Below are 17,750 nucleotides of genomic sequence, written 5' to 3' on the forward strand. Positions count from 1 at the left end.
TTTTTGCTTACTTTCAACTATAAAAAAACCCGTAATTTCTGTTAAGTGGGTATGTTTGCACTTATTTAGGCAGTTTGCAGATATATTCAGCCAGAAATACATGGGCAGTATATAAACAGAAGATTTGGTTACCAGGCTGTTGAAAGATCATTGCCCTATTTCTTCAAATGTGGCATGCAGTAAGGGAATGGCTCAGATTAGGCCAGGTACTGAAAGCAACGTGATAATACTGAAGAAGCAGAATATTACCACGTGAGGGGGTTGGGAGGACTGAGCTGTTGCACCTTAACTGCTTGTTGTATCTAATCTAAGTTCTTCAGAAACACCTGGACTCCACACTGTGCTGTGTATGGACATCCTCAGTTAGCTCCACCAACACTGAGGGTTTCACCTGGCAGAGGAAGCTTTTGTGAAATAGGAGAGGGTGTGAATTGAAATAGCTCTTCCACACTGCCTTTCACAATGGACTTTTTTTTTTTTCCTTTCCCCCCAAGGAATGCCTTTCTGCAGTCTAACTTAGTCCACTTCAAAGAGGACTAAACAAAAAGGTTATTCTTCAGGCAGAAAGAGATTGTTCACATAGGAAACTATTGTAGAATAGCTATTGTGGCTTTTTTGGAGTGGAAAAAAAAAAAAGTCATTAGACCCTCAGAAGCCTGGCTGCTTGGAATATGAAGAGGATGGATTTTCTAGTGCTGGTTCACTACCATGCAAAGGTGGCCATGTAGCCCATTCTCTGCTTTACATGCCCGTGATACACCTACCTGAACATCCAGGCAGTTCATGCTTTCTATTTATTTTTCCTATTGAGGGAAAGTTGTTGTTTCTTGCCCAAACAAATATATTTCCTCCTTGTTTGGGAATCTTCTGCAAATATTGGCTTCTCTCTTGCATCAAATAGTCTCCTGTCTGTTTTCATTTTCTTTGTAATGGTGACAGTGGTAAACATTTAACAGCACCATAAAATGCAGAGTGCTTTCAGTTGACATTCTCAAAAAATTTCAAGTTACAGACAGAAAAACTGAGGCATGGCACAATTTACACAAAACTATACTTTAAGCCTGCTTGCAGACCCTTATTTCCTTAAGCTTAATCCTGCATCCTGTCCAGTGGGCCATTGCAGCAAGGGGAAAATCATGCCTCTCTACTCAGTGGTACCTTCTTGCTTTTTGAAGATGTTGGCTCTACTAGTAGTAACCAGCAGATGCTGCTGAAGACCATCAGTACTAAACCTATGCTCACTACTTTTGTTGTCACTGTTGATGGTGAAAGGGACACCATTTATTGCTGGTTTGCTGTTGCAAATTTGAGGTGACCTAACAGGGTCTATTTCTTTGTTTCCTAGGAAAGAGCACAGCTTCGGCCAGGTGCAGGTGTGTCATTAGGTTTATGCCCTTCCTGTTTGATATTGGAAGCTTTCATGAGAGATACTGCTGCTAGTAGATGATCCTGCTGCTACCTTCTGACAAAATGCATCTCCCTCAAGTAAGCAAATTATTGCAGAAGTGTGTTTTGCATATGTGGATTTAGGTTTGGGGTTTGTTGTTTTTTTTTTTTTTTTAACCAGTAGAATATAATAGAAAAAGAAATAATTACAATCCTGAAACCCTTCTTCCATAGCTACTAATTCAGAGACAGGAGGATGTAGCTGTCAGCTACAGGGAGGTAGGAATCATGGTTTAACCCCAGCTGGCAGCTAAGCACCACACGACCGCTCACTCACTCCCCTCACTGGGATGGGGGAGAGAATTAGAAAAGTAGAAGTGAGAAAACTCATGGGTTGATATAAAGACAGTTTAATAAATAAAGCAAAAGCCACACACACAAGCAAAGCAAAACAAGGAATTCATTCACTACTTCCCATTGGTACATTCCCCACTTCCTTCTTCTTCCCCCAGCTTGACATACTGAGCATGATGTCGTATGGTCTGGAATATCCCTTTGGTCAGCTGGGGTCAGCCGTCCCAGCTCTGTCCCCTCCCAACTTCTTGTGCACCCCCAGCCTGCTTGCTGGTGGGATGGTGTGAGAAGCAGAAAAGGCCTTGACTCTGTGTAAGCACTGCTCAGCAATAAGGAAAACATCTCTGTATTATCAACACTGTTTTCAGTACAAATCCAAAACATAGCCCCATATTAGCTGCTATGAAGAAAACTAACTCTATACCAGCCAAAACCAGCACACGTGGTTAGAGAACAGAGGTATTCATGTAATACTGCCTCAGATAAATACATAAGCATTGCCACACTGCAGCTAACTCACTGCAATCACTATTGTCCAGTCTTAACGTTTGTTTTGTGGGTGTATAAAATAACACAACCCAGCTGAACAGTCATTTTCAGATGAAGTAGAGGCTTCTAGACATGGAGGATGGAGTACTACTCCTTTCGGGGGGGGGGGGGGGAGTGCCTAACTCTGCTTTTTTTGACCTACCTGTCTTCTCATAATTGCTTTTCCCCCCCAAGGGAAGGTAGAGAAAAAAAGCTAAACCACCTGCTGTGCTTAAATGTCCAGCCAGCAAAGATTAAGGACACAGAGAGACAGAATAAGGCTGAGGTGTCTTATGTCATTTCTGAGACAGTCTGATACCTAGATAAGGGGAGCAGTAAGGCTCTCACTGTTAACATGAAGGTGCAGAATTCAGAGGTGAATTCTGCCCCCCCCCCCCCCCTCCTTAATTCAGCATAGAGTTTTAGTTGTAGTGTCTCACACTGAGGAAACTTTTTCCACAAAGAACAACTTTGCAGCCTCCTACATTTTAGTAGTAAGACAATGTTTCTTATGTTCACCCTTGTATGTAATCTAAGTTAATTGCTAAGTATTCATATATTCCTATTTCATAAAAAGGAATTCTCTGTCAACTCCTTTCAAGTGACTCTGGACTTGTACTCTCTCTTTATTGTTTCTTAGCTAAATTATTTCGTCTTCCCTGTTAAATCAGCCTGGTCCCCTGAGTATAGATTTTACTTTTCTTCTGACTTGCTTTTGTACGACAATGTCATTCAAAGAAAACATTCCTAGACACCAATGGAGAGGGAATGTTGTTCTCCTGCTCCATTATAAGACACAGTTGTGTAACACGGCTCCAAATCACATCAGCCAAAGTGCTCATTTACACGTTGGCTTTTAATAACAATGATGCTTTCCCCAGCAAATTTCTAATAATGTCTTTCTCCTAGAACTGTACACCCTCCTATTTGCTACTACTTCAGATAGCAATGAGCGTTACAGTACAGTCTATAAATGTATTTAGGAAATTCTACTCTGTCTTTCCTTTGTTATTACCACTTTTTTCTAGTTCTGAGTGTCTATATCTAGTGTCTAACAGTTTCTTATAGATCCCTTGCAGTTCATTAGGGGGTTGCTCAATTTATTAGGAACCAATCATGCATTCATACCTTCTTCCATCTGAAGTGCACTTTTAAATGTTAGACTACACACTAATCAAGTTGAACATAATAATGAGAGCACGTTCACATTGTTACGGTAAATGACCCAATGCATTCATAGTGAAGACATGTTCAAACTACAGTTTGTGCTTTTCATTGCAATACTGAACATTCTGGAGAACTCTGAATAGTGTTGTTTTGTGGCAGCCTTACAAATATGTGATTATTACATTGCTGGCAGAACTCTGGACATTTCATTGCTGCTTTGTGATAAATTTCTAAGTGCCATTAAATGGGGAGGATTTTATTGTGTAAATTTTTTCCTATAAATTAGACTAATAATGCATGAATGGAGCATACACCTTTACATACATGCATCTTTACACTTACATACAATAGTGAATGATATATAAGGCTGAGCTTGATACTATGTGCCTGTTCTCAGGGAAGGCAGTAGGTATTTATTATCAACTTCAGTGTTAATAACACAGGATCTGAAGCTGGCAAGTGGAGCTAAAGGAAAAAAGTAAATGAATATTTTGGAGATAGGAAGATAGGAGGTAGTAAATGCATAAAAACATTCTCTTCCATGTGCTTAATGGGGCAGATTCTGGGATTTGGACATCTTACTTTTTTCATTCCCCAGCAGGGGAAAGGAATTCTGTGATATAGTTTTTAAAATTCTGTAGGAGAACCTAAATTCCATTTGTGTTGTGTGAGGCATTCTGTTCTAGGACTTCTGCATGTGAAAAGAAAAAGACAATTTTACATGAGTAAATTGGTCTGATTATGTTCCTACAGAGCAAGCAGGATTAGGCTTCAGCTTTGTAAAAGGATGCTCAGTATCCTGGGGCTAAAGGCACAGCTAAATGAAGGTGAAGCACGTGCAAGGTAATCTAGTGAACATGGGTAATGATAGCAGTGAATATTAGCAGACATCAGTGACCATAATATGTTCCCAAGGTTGCAGTGTTGTTTGGTTTCTGGACCCAGCATGCACAGGCTGCTCTGGCTGTGTATACTGTGCAGGTGAAGCAGAGCTTAACTGTTCTTACCATGCCTTCCTGCCGGTGAGCAGGAGAGTTCCCAGGGCAATGGAGTTCTTTGGCCTGCTGCTTTGTCATAATGTGATTTATGAATGAACGTTTTCTCCTGAGGACACTTAAATTTGAGTTCATTGCCTGATGTTGATAGACTTACATATACCTCTAGGAAACCACATGCCAGCGTGTGAGTGAGGTGATGACACCTATCTTTCCGCTATTCCTCCTAAGCGGTGTGGGCTAGATTTTTCCATGTTCTGAAGTAAAAGTTTCCATGACAGTTACTTTAAGGTATGTACCACTCCCAGAGATATATCTATACTGGAGACCTGTCATTGCTCTTACTACAAATTTCTGTGCATCAGTTAAGTCTCGCAGCATGAGGCTGAGGTGTGTTTTTAAGTTGTTGTTCCTGTTTTCAAAGCTATAGTTTCAGTATAAAATTCTAGACTAATCATCTCTCCTCTAAAGTCACATGGGCAATTGCACATTAAAGACAAAATTTGGCCTAAGCTTTGCCAGCTTTTTTCAGGTGAGGGAAGATGATGAAAGAAAAGGGCACAATTCTTGGAACAATCCAAGCCCTGTGCCCAAAGTCTGTAAGCCACACTTCTCAGGGCAAGCATGTATCCTCCTGCTTTGGTCTCCACATCTTTCACCTCAGGATGTCTGGAAAGCAGCACTCTACTACTTAGGGCAATAGCAATACAATAAGAAAATTTTCACTCTAAAATCAGCATTTTACTGTTTAGAGCACAGTGGCCAAAATGTTTACGCTAGGTTGTTTTTGATGTTTTGCAGGGTCTGTGTCTCTTACTTACCACTGCTTATTTGTTTACATTTTACTTTATCATTTTATTTTTCCAAGTACTATAATTTATAAGATAATATCATTGGTTTTCATTATTTTGGCTGTACCACTTGTGTTCATAACATAAAGTGAGCAGTGAGAAACGGCACCATGCCCAAACTCTCAGATATATTTATATGTCTCTAAAATCCAAACTGGAGGAGGCAAATGGAAAATTTGCATTTTTTGCAATTGAAACAAGCTTAACATCTTGCTGAAAGTGTTGGAAAGCCAAACCCAGTTTGCAGTCAGCAAGAACAGGGACACATGAAAACTTTGATGTGAATACTGTACATTAGTAAATATTAGCTTACTCAGCTGAGGTGAAAGGATTTGTGCAGCAAAGGAAAATAATTTGATTTGTGATATTTTTCCAAGAGAAAGGCAGAATACATCACTTGGCTGTACTTCATCTCCCTCTTACAGATAAGTCTATGTCATGCATTGTGTGAGCCCCTGCAGTGCTGTCAATGAGCCACATGCTCATGTGGTTTTCGCAGACTGGCTAAGACTGAAGGGTGCTTTCAAATATTAGGCTGCACTGCTTTTGCTTAATTTGTCTGATCTCTTTGGTCAGAGAAAATCCTAATTAGAGAAGAGCTACTTCTGGTGACCATGTGACATTGTTATAGTAGGATAGGTACATTTTGTAGTGCTAGTTTTAAGCAGAACAGCAAGTTTCACTGTTTTATTTAAGGTAATGCTGCACAGTCTGATGCATCTCTTTCCTCTGGTATTTTGTCGATGTTTTCCTTTCTAAAGTTCTGCTCAGTGCTGTTGGCAGTTTTCTCACTGTTAGTGTTCTAGTAAAATTACAGCTGTTGCTTTTAAAAAAGAGAAAGCAAAGTGATCAGTGAACAGTACAATGGCAAAAGTTCACAAAGCATCTAAGTTCTAATGTATAATCTCAAACATATGTCAAGAATCTCAAGCCTTAGAGCCCTAATTTAATTCTTCATCCAAATATATGTTGACTGCTAAGGCCAAGATTTTCTAACAATTTTTGGTGAAAAATTATTTTCTGACTAAAGAAACTATTTCATTTCAAAGGTTCTGCAACAGTTTTGACTTAAAAAAAAAAAAAGGAAAATGCAACACCACCCCAAATACTTTGGGAGAAAACTGAGATATTTACATTTGAAATTGCTACCAGAGTAGCTGTAGCTGGGGTCCCTTGTTCTCTTTAGTGGTTCCTTGCTAGTGGTTCCTTGCTAATTTCTACCACGTGCTGCCATGCCACATTCATTCCAATGGAAGATGAAATCTAAGCAGAGATCCTGGTTTGGGATAAGAATGGTAATGAGATGAAGCTTCACAGCAGTGATGTTCTGGCTGTAAGGCAACATTTCCAAAATGCAATGTATGCTCAAATCTAACCTTGTATTCCTCATCTACATCATGGGGCTGTTCTGTTGTAATTACTTTCCACATGATCCTTTTCACTATATCTGCTTTTTCTGTTTCATTATATCTGTTTTTTTAAATGGATGCTGATTTTTGAAATTTATGTTTCTTAGTGGGAATTAACTTTATTTAGCATTTGGGTTTCAGTGCAGTTTTCTGGAGTTGTGCCATCCTCTGGAGTTGGGAGCCCACCCAAAGCAAATTCAACCACCCTACCCTGACATTGCTGCAGTGTCTAAGGACTCCTATGAACTGTTAAGCGTGAGGGGTTTTTTTGCCAGGATCTGTTTTGACAAGTACTGTAACAGCCACAACACCCGTAGAGGACCCAGTCATGTTCTGCATTCTTGCTGGGTATTGGCTATCCTCAAGTCTGTTTGTGAGTTCAGGTTGGCATCAGTGTGAAAAATGCTCAGGCTGGCAAAAGTGTGAAAAATTGCCATAGGATCCCTCTGTAAGGACAGGATGAACCATTTCAAACACAGGGGTTGCAGGAGGGATAACCTTTACCAGGTGACAGAGAGCCTTTAGCTATCTCAGCATTAATCTGTGCAATAATCTAGGCACAGTTTGCTTCTGCAAGCGTGGGCTTATTCCCACACCAGGGAAATCACTACCTCTTAGGCACCCTGTACCTTAGGTTTGTGCTTCTGGATTTCTCTTCACTCTCCAAACCTTTCCTCTCAACCCCTTTAAACAAGAAATCTCTGCCCTTCCATTTGCCCTTCTTCCTAGTATCCTTTTTGCTGACTGGCAAGGACAGCAGACTCCTCCATCTGCTCAGTCCTTTTCAGACTAAATCCTTTCTAGATTGTCAGCAAAGTGTGCTTTTGTGGGAAAAGCTCTCTGTCTCCTGGGTGCTTTGATCTTTGTCATAGCTCAACACTAGACTGAGTTGGCATTGGAGGACGGCTGCTCCCTTTCTCTCCCCTTCCTCACCCAGGGGAGGAAGAAAAAGCAAACAGGAAACACCCATCCCTTGCAGGGATGCATGTGACAAGCAGAAGGGGTGAGTGTGTGCAAGCTGCCCAGCATGCAGTATGCATGTACCCACCCACATCCTGCTCCACTCTGCTTTTCCTGCCCACTCTTGTCCCCAGACATATGCTCTACTTGCCAAACTTGGCCTAGAGGTGAGCAGGAATCAACCAGCTGAATTACTTGCACAGGAAACCCAAAGGCTGTCTGTAGGATGCTGTCCAATGTGACCTGGTTACAGCCTTTGCCGCTGATCCACCATGTCCTCCTTGTGTCATTCCCAAAGCTTCTTGCTTTCTGCTGAGAGACTATGAGGCTGTGCCAGAGCAAACTGAAAATCCCCTTACTTGGGGCCATGGCCCAAACTTATGTGTAGGAAATCCAGGACCAACTGTGCCAGATGGCAGGTGTTGCAGGGTGTGTGATGCAGACAGATATGTGCCACTGCATATACATGCAGTTTTTTCAATGAAATCTGATCCCCTTAAATGGCCTGTAAGTACTAGAGGACTTGCTGAGCAGGTGTGCTGTGCTGCTAGGTTTATGCTTGTAATGAGAAAACTGCTGGCGTAGCCCCAAGGCAGAGGAGAGAGAGGTCTCCACCCTTTCGCCTTCCCTTTGCCTCTTCCCCTCCTCTTGCAGTACTTATCCAGGCACTGCTGCACATGAACATGTGATGTCATTAGGCTGCAACCTAGACCCATGTATTACAACCAAGGCCAGATGATAAACTTCAGTGCCTCTTCGGAGAGGTATTGCATGTCATCTTTTTACAAAAGAGTTCACACTGGAAGGAAATTAACTTGTAGTGACGACAAGGATTAATTCACATTGGATTTTTTTTTTTTAAAACAAAATACTTTTCCATGACTGTGTGTCTCCATATACCCATCTCTTCTTTCATTTTTATTTTACTCCGATTAGTATTTCCTCAGGGTTTCCCTCTCTTGCTGTTTTTCTCTGTTTCTTTTATTCTTTCATTTTATTCTTTCCCAAGAAAGAATTTTCCCTGAACAGGTGGAGCTCAAGGTCTTGTTTCTAGACAACTTTGCTGGGAAATGTCAGTGCTCCAGATTAGAAGTTTACAGTCTAAGCCCATATTTACCAATGCTGAACTTCCTAATGGCCTTGCAGGTCTCTCATCAGCACATTCTTAGGTTCTGTATAGGAGGGGGAAGTGAGAATTAATTTACCTTCCTTTTAAACATACCATGGACTTCTCCAGTTCCCCACCCTCTTTTTCCCTTCATTTGAACTAGAGGCAGCTCAGCTGCATGATCTTGTTGCTGGACCTGACAGCTCCATTGAAGGAGGATGACAGTATTGTGGGGCATGTTAAGTGCAAAGTTCTTTGGCACAGAAAATCAGGCTGTAACATTACATTTGCCTCTTTGCTTGATGAATAGGATATACTTGTTGCTGGATGAGTGCTTTGTTCTGAAAGATCCAGCTGGCTCCTGGCCTGCATTTATATCACCCATGTGGTGACTAACTAGGCATTTTTAATGCTTAATAAAAATGTTTGTTTATTATATGGGCTGTGTAAGATTGATGATACTCATACTTTTTCTGATGCTGCTGAAGTACGTCAGTTTTGCACATGAGGTATTGTCATCTTTTAGCACCTTTTGTTGCTTTGGTTTAATAATTCAATAGTTTTAATCATCTTTCAGATATTTCCTGTTTGGTGATATCAAAGAGAGATTTCCTTATCATCTGAAAAGATAATTTTCTCCTCAAAGGTCTGCAAGGAGATCATGGTAGAGGACCTCTGGCAAATTGTCATTCTGTATTCCTATGTTGTCTCACTTGGCAAGTGAGTGTCTATGTTTTGTAGCTTTTGGTAGAAAAGGTTTCCATCAAATTTCTTTCACTTTTCAGAAGTAGCACTGGTAATTTTGAAGGCTTGCTACTAGTATTTTCCAGACTGATCTGAACCAGGCAAGCCAATGCCATGATAAGTATCTTGATTCCTCAAGGTAGTACCGGTAGAGTCGGTATGAAACAGTGAATCCTTACAGTGCCCAGTGAGACTTCAGAACAACGCTGTGAAGACTGGCTAACTAGCCAGGTTAGCTGGGTTGTCCTAGTTCTGTAATCAGCTTGGCTAGCATTAATTCTGCATTCTCTGCATCACGCTCAATTGTGTGATATAAGCATGCCCTCTAGCACCTTATTTTCCTCCTCATTTTTCTTTCTTTGTCAATTTTATTGACAGAAACAGATGCAATGTTGCATGCATTCAGGAAAAAAAAAAAAAAAACAACTAGCAATTTTTAAGCCAGGCCACTTACCAAGCCAGAACTATAAAGGAAAATAATTTGTAAGTAGAAGCTGGTTGCAGTCTTAGCTCAAAGGTGCTGCTACCTGTCAGAATGAAATAGTTGTGTGTATGTAGAACCCTACATCCAAGGACCTCAATATTAAGACTATTAAACCACATAACATCTCAGTGAGGGACCTAATAATAGCATATCTGTTACGCAGATGGAGGAGATAAAACAGAGTTAAATGACTTGCCCAAGAAATCACTATTACTGGCAAGAACAAGAATTGAACTAATTGACCCTATCTCTCAGAGCCTGTTTTAATTCTGAAATGATTCTGCTTCCTCATCCACAACTACTTCACTCACGGTTTATCTTAACATGTTTTATATAAACAGCCAGATAACTGTAATGTGTCTGAATTATGTAGAGTGTTTTCCAATACAAAAAACACATTTGACATATGAAGCATATTCATTTTTCTGTCTGGGTCCTCCAGTTCATAGGTTCATCTAAAATAAGGCGTTATGAAGCCCTATATTTTATTTTTCATTTGGAGATTTATAGAGAGTAATTTTTTTCTTTCCCCACCACCTCACCAGATTATAATTTTATCCACTACACAAGCTAACTTCATACCTCATTTCTGCCATTGATACGGCTATTTTCCACAATGTGAATGAAGTACCTGGCGCGATAAATATTGAAGTGTATCTGCAGTTTCATTTTCACATACAATTGACACTTTCAAAGAATAAAACCATTGTTGCAGTATTTACTAAGTGTCCCTATTTTAATTCTGATCTTCTTGAATAGTATTTCAATACAGCAAGCAATTCAACATCATTTCTCTTCATTTATGACCATGTTATATTATTTCAACATAATCATGCAGTAGTAGAATGAGTTATGTTTATGGCATACCATTCATATTGGAAAATGTGCATACAGATACTGCAATAATTCTAATATTACATTTCACTACCTTTTCAGTGACAGGAAAATGCAGTATTCTACTAAACTGAGTTACAAATGCTATACAATGTAATCTTGCTGAAATACCTGTTTGCATTTTAGTTTTGCAGTGTTAATAATCCTTAAGTATTACCAAAAAAATTAAGATGAATATCAAGTCTGTGTATTCCTAAATGCTGTGTATTTCCACTTTTTTACTTTGCCTATTAATTGACTTTCTGTCACACTAACTTGGTATATTAAAAACATACAAGTATAGTGATTTATATAGGTGTTTGAACTCTCCTAACAGTTTAACGTAATTTTTTTTTTTTTTGTTACTAATGTAGGGGTATTTCCGCATCTTGTCTTTGCAAATAAGTTGTCTTCATATTGCTGAGATGGTTTGCTTGCAATATTTTGTAGCTGTCTTTCTGGAGAAAGGGGAATCGATTATGTTGGTTAGAAAGGCTGAAGTTGGGAAAGAGGTCCTTCTGTCTGCCAAGGTTATCAACCTATGAGAAAATCATGCAATGGCCCAAGTTCCTTGCAGTTACTGCACAATATCTCCTGTGCTTCAGTGTCTGTAACTGTAACATTCCCGACATTTCAAGGGCTGTAGCTTTGTTTTGCACCACTTAAGATGCAGAAGAATCAGTGGAGTCACTTCTGAGTAGTGCTGGTGGAAAAAAAAGGATTTAAGAAATCAGAACAAAAATCCCTATACCACATGCACAGCCTCTGAGTAACTCAATGATGAATGGTAACTCTTCAATAGAAATGCTGTCAATTCTGATAGAATTTTTGACATCCTCTTTACCTATCCTTGATCAAATCTAGACATGTTTTTTAGGAGAGAAAATCACTTACTTAATGCAGTATAGCAATCACTCATTGTCATAAATGTGAAAAGTTAAATGACTATTTTCCAGGTATAAACTATTAGTTCTATAACCTATATTTCAAGAGGGAGGGAGAGATAATTGCAATTACAGGGATTTTAGCACACTGGTTATTCAATTTTGAATTGTTGGACATGAGCGGAGAATACTGTGATACTCAGGTTTATTTTTGCTGCCTTTATGCTAAAGACAAATTTTAAAATAATAGCTATTATGTGTGTACATCCTGTGGTTCTGCAATGCCATGGTTGAGCCAGGTAAAATTAATTTCAAAGATTACTGCACAGGATTTGCTGAAGCAAAAAATTAACCAAAAATAAATGGAAAAATAGTGGACAAGGAGGATTAGTATCAATGGCAAAGAAATATGTAACTCCCAGAATCTGCAAGTCCTGGCTTGACATCCTCTCTGTTACCACTGAAAAATGAGTTGAAGACCTCACTTAACTTTATGAGGTTTGGAGGACCTTCAGCATCCACAGAGCAAACATGGCAGAAAAGGCAAAAAATTAAAGGATGTTTCCTAGATGGAGTTAGACTTTCAACCTGTCTGTGCCCGTATCTTAGTGGCGAAACTTATTCTCCCCCTTCCTGTACTGCACCGTTCAGCATTGTGAAAAAACGAAAAGGAGATTTCCTTTTTTAACATGGTAGTCTGGCATCTCTTCTCTGAATGCGCTTAAAGGCAGAGCAATAAAGGGCGGTTGTGCCGAACATACACCAGGAATATTTGGTTTTGCCAAAGTTTGAAACAATGGAAACTATAAATATGCTGAAAACTGTAGAAGTGTTTTAGGCTGTTTGTGGTAATCTCTTCTGATTATTAATCATGAGATATTACAGATAACTAATGAGTAGCATCACATATGATTTCAGTTAATTGTATCTGACCATGTTAATTTTGGTCTGGGAGAGGGGAAGCAATTCATTCAAATTACTACCCAAAAAATGACATATAGGCTCTGAAGCAGTTGGTGTTGGAGAAGTTTGGGTCAGGTAGATCCCATGGGTTGTCTCCTGGGAGGACTTGTTCTTAAAGTGGAACACCTGCTTGGATATTTATAGGCCTGAGGCATTGCCTTACCATTTAGTTTAACAGCATTTACTCTGTTGGCAGGTGTTCTCAAAAACCCTTGGAAGAGAAAACTGAGAGAATTATGCTCCTTTGGGCTGTTAAAGGTAATTAATTACACTGATGATCTTAATATTCCTGATACTAATGCCTGTTCTTCCATTTAGCTTTATGCTCTAATCCAGCAATGCCTTGACTACAGCCATCAGTAAAAGTTTTAATAGTTTTCAGTTGATGCTGTTTATTTAAGATGATCCCATTATGGTGTTTGTCTCCAGTTTTGTTATTAGGATTTGCTTAGGATTTTTAGTGGCATAAGAACCAGCCTTTGAATCAGTCTGCAGTATTCATTGTAAAACTGAGTACCTGAGAGTTCAGAGGAAGGGAGTCATGGGATATGTGTCCTTGCCCTGGACTGCAGAGTGTGGGAGAAGAAATAAAAAAACTTCAGAAGGAAAACGACTCACCAAAAAAGCCATTACTTTTTTGTAAGTCGGAGGTAGGCTGTGGGAGCTTTAGCTTGTGCACTAGCTCTGAGGTCTCTGGTTCCTCACCTGCTATCTGCCTGTGGAAATTTTTTTACAAGGAAACCTCACAGCGAAAATTTCAGCATAAAAGGAGTGTGTGGGAAAATTAATGCAACCTCAGAGCCTAGTAGGATTTCTGTGGGTTCCCCATTGCTACCTGTGGAGATTTCTGTTATGGTCTTTTTTCATGGTCCTTGGGTCACTGAGAGCTCCCGCCTGATGTGGACATAGAGTCACAAAGCTGTGAAGGCAAATTATGTTTGTTCTTTGAAAGAGGAAAACAAGTGAAATCTTCTAGTGATAAGTTCTCTGGTCACTCACAGAGGTGCTTATGCATTGTTGTATGTCAAAATAGTGGCCAACATATCTGAGGAAAAAACTTCTGTTACTGGACTTTAAATGCACAGACCTAGACACGTGGGCTCAAAGGGAAATGTAGGTTCCTAAGGGTTCCACATTATTTTGCAGTTTAGTTCAGCACTGCAGAATAAAATTGTTGGAAACAAAAAGGAAGACCTAAAGTAAATTTAACTTAAGCAGATGCTGGGACATTAAAAACACACAGAAGAATTGATTAATGTCAACTTTTTCCTGCAGTTTGGGCAAAATATTTTTTTAACATTTAAGTTCTACTTAAAGTCCTGCTTTACAAAGGGTCCCTGATGTGTGGAAAGGTTCCAAGAAGTACTAAGCAATAACTAGTGCAGCCAAGACACAATGTCACTGCAGGGTGAGCAAAGGAAACAAGCAATAGATGCAGAGCTTCAAGGTGGGAAATGTGTTTTCACACATTGCTTCTGACTTTCTCTAACATGCCCCTTGTCAAGTCAAGGGCAATGTATTTCCAATCTAGTTTAGAAGGATTACATAACGCTGTTTGCTAACTGCAGTGCAGTATTTTGCTGTTACTGTTTTGTCAGAGTTTTGATTATGTCAAATATTTTGGGGCTGGCTGAATGAAAGGAAAAGAGAGATGTTGCTGTTTCTTTACCAAAAGCCCAATGGTCTACTAAGGTGTGGGAGCTTCTAGACTTGTTACCTTTTTGCTTGAAAGGCTTTGAAGCGTAATATGTCCAGGAATTCCAAATCACCATTGTGCTCAAAGTTTCCAAAAGGATGGGGGATGTAGGAGATGGATCAAGGAAGATGCCCTTAGTTTGTCCTTTGCAGTTATTTTGCTTCTTACAAAATACAGCTGTGTGTCTGAAGGAAAAGTAGCTAAGACTGACTAGGAGTTTAGAGTAATTACTTTAGGATGCTTAGATCAAAATGTTAGTCTTCCGGATACAGTTCTCTAATAAATCTAGACCAGGGGAGATTATAATCTAATGGCCTACTCTAGGCATACACATTGAATTGTATCCTTTCTGGATTTCTACTGGATTGTTACATGAGCAGGAGGAGAAGACAAGGATTGCAACTCTGTGAATCTAGGTTTTCCTTTGTTGTTTGTTTGTTTGTTTGTTTGTTTAAGTATCTAAGAGATTAACAGTTTTTCTGACCTGAAATTATTCTTTTTCTTTTGTCAAGAACAGCTCAACAGCCAGACTTGTGCTATGCTATTGCACTTCACATTTTAATATCGTAAAGTATTTTTTTATAAACACACAAATTTATTCCTGGAATCCTTTCAGATTCTCAGTGAAGTACAACCAAACAGATATTCTTTAATTTTATATATATATATAAAATCTCCTTCTCTCCCTCTCTCTCTTTTTTTTTTTTTTTTTTTGTTTTAATTTTAGCTGCTACAGATTCAGGATTCCTTTGGGCAAAATGAACCACCCAGCTTTCCCATAGATTGGGAAAATGTTGTTGACCTAATTTGCAGGCTAGAAAACAAAGATCCAAGAAGTTAAACTAGCTGCCATTGTTAATCCTATGCAACATGATGTGTGACAGAAGAGAACCCAGAAGGTTGGCTCTGTAAGTTTTAAGTAAAGCCCTGGCAGAGCACTGTCATGGCTGTGATATAATAGAGCTCTCAACGCTGCAGTGGAAAGTTAGAGGCAACAAGCTGAACTAGTAAAACCATCTAACCCATAGGTAAATGAGTAAGCAGAGTGATTTTTCAGCCCAGTACCAACTTAGTATGTAGGTCGTAAGAGGAGGGGTGGTGTAGAACATGAGCAGAAACCTGCATTTTGTGGGATGAAAGGGTAGATTGTTGCTGGTTTATTGGCTGACCTGCAGTTAGGCAAAGAAGTTAGCCCTTGTCTTGGGGAGGCTGACTGCTGGGATTTTTTCCTGTGTGGAAGATATTCTAAATCTACAAATATAATTTGGTGAGAGGAGGCCAAATTTGGGCCTGTCAACTTTGACACATCCCTTAAAAGATTCCAAATGATAGAAATGGTGTGTAAGAGAGTCGTAACAAAGGAGAGGTTTTCAGTTCTTTTAACAGAGAGCTACATAATCACACTTTCTTGCAGAAGCATTCAGTGTGAAGATCTGTCAATAGAAATCTCAAACTGTGAATATACAATTGAGCTTTATTATCCCTTTGTTATTTTGTAACTACATAGGTATGACAGACAGAAACTGATTTTAAAAGAAATGCACAATTGTCAGTGTGTCACATGCATGAATCCCACTGCTGGAAGTTTTTCAGTAAATCAGCATCTTTGGTAGGTGCGTCAAATGCCATATTTTAACAAAATGTTTTTGCTCACAGTAACACTCAAGCTCTTAATTTAAAAAGAATGAACATCCTAACATTTTGTTACAGCCCTGCACAGCAGAGGGATGGTGCTGTGTCTCACACAGAGCAGAGAAGGAACAACACAGTTATAGGTACCAGATAAAAGGTGCTGAGGGGATGGGGTGTATAGGGAAACCTTCAGTTAGACCCATTGCCAAGGCATCCCCAGGAGCCCACATAGGCAAATAAGCACTGTATTGTAAAACAAGAATCATGTACGACACCCCAGGTCTCTTCAAAAGTCCTTTGACTCTCTAAGGAGTACAGTGAAAGAGTACGCAGAGGTCTCCAAACCTTCACACACCAGCAGGACTATTTGTCTGCTTTTGTGTCATAAGGATTTACGGTGCTACTCTTCTGGGCAGGGCCTGGAAACCTGCCACACACAGTGCAGAGACATATGGAAGACTCTAGTGAACTTCATAGTTCCTTCATGAGAGATGAAGAGAAGGGAGTAAAACTCTGCCTGCAGGGGCCTTTTTTTTTAAGGGTTGACTTTATTTTGTATTAAAATTGATTTGTGATTAATTTGTTTCAGAGTTTTGGGGAGGGTGTGTTGGCTATGTTTTGTCTGCCAGATCAAAGGAGCTTTTTGTGGCAGTTGCATAGCAGACATGTTTTTCCTGCTTTGTGCCAAATCTTGGCTGCCACTGCCTGTACCCGTGCTCAGGCTCGGGGGTTTCCATTTTTAAGGCAGTTAGGGTTTGAATTCCAAAGACAGGCAAAACGTGTCTGCTAAGCTGTGCATGTAACAAATGTTTACCTCAACAGGCACTACACTTTTCTGCAACCTTGTTTCTCCACCATATATATTAAACACATAGTTTACTAAAGGAAACAACAATTTGGTTCCCTTAATCCCATTTCTGTCAGACCCACGTGCAAATCCTTCGACAGAGCCATGCACCTGTGACTGAGCTGCCTGAGCAGCAAAGCAGAGGGGGGGGCTGAGATCAGCTCCCTAAACAACTAGACCACGCTGAGTGACAGCTTGTTTGTGTATTGAGTGATGTGCAGGATCTGGTTCAAAATCTCACAATGGAATCACCGCTCTGTGACAGTAACTGTAATGTACTTCAATTCAGTTCCCCCACAGGAGCAACAAAGGCCAAAAAATCCACCACAAGTGTGCTTAACTTCAGAAAGAGCAACTCTGTGAAAACAGGGAAGCCCACTAAAAAGAAGCTAAAATGGGCCACTAAAAGAATTAAATCCTTCCAGGGAACAAGAAGATCGCTGAGCTAAGGGCACAGCAGCAGAGCATGCCCCATCTTTTGGGAAAGACTTCAGAAAGGCTAAAAGGAGTCTGGCATGGCTAATCAGCAAAGGAAAAAATACTACTAGAAATAGGAAGGATCATTCAGAAAACTGACGTCGTGTCCAAACAAAGAAAGTAGGAAGGACAGTAAACTGAAGACTAAATATAAAACTCTAATCAGTCTAGTGAGAAGATTTTAAGGAGTAACTAGTTTCAGGGATCAAAATTTCCACTAAACCTTTTGTTGATCACTTCAGCAGAAACACCTGATGACCAGCATACAAAGTGGCTACTCAGAGGATAACGGCTTTCCAGGGAAGCTAACACATTTTTGCTGCTGATGTTTGCTGTGAGTAAAACTGTGGCTATTCCCACATAGAAACCTTTTTTTTGTGGGGAGAGAGTGG

General features: G+C 39.8%; 1 long non-coding RNA gene across 1 annotated transcript; it reads left to right on the plus strand.

The window, feature by feature from the left end:
* Window positions 1-1,395: 1,395 nt before the first annotated feature.
* On the plus strand, window positions 1,396-15,285 carry LOC121233365. Its single transcript, XR_005932571.1, has 3 exons — window positions 1,396-1,485; window positions 12,903-12,964; window positions 15,130-15,285. It is a non-coding gene; the product is annotated as an uncharacterized LOC121233365 (long non-coding RNA).
* The last annotated feature ends 2,465 nt before the right edge of the window (window positions 15,286-17,750 follow it).

The sequence above is a fragment of the Aquila chrysaetos genome, chromosome 6 (genome assembly GCF_900496995.4).
Source record: "Aquila chrysaetos chrysaetos chromosome 6, bAquChr1.4, whole genome shotgun sequence".
In the NCBI taxonomy this organism is placed as follows: domain Eukaryota; kingdom Metazoa; phylum Chordata; class Aves; order Accipitriformes; family Accipitridae; genus Aquila; species Aquila chrysaetos.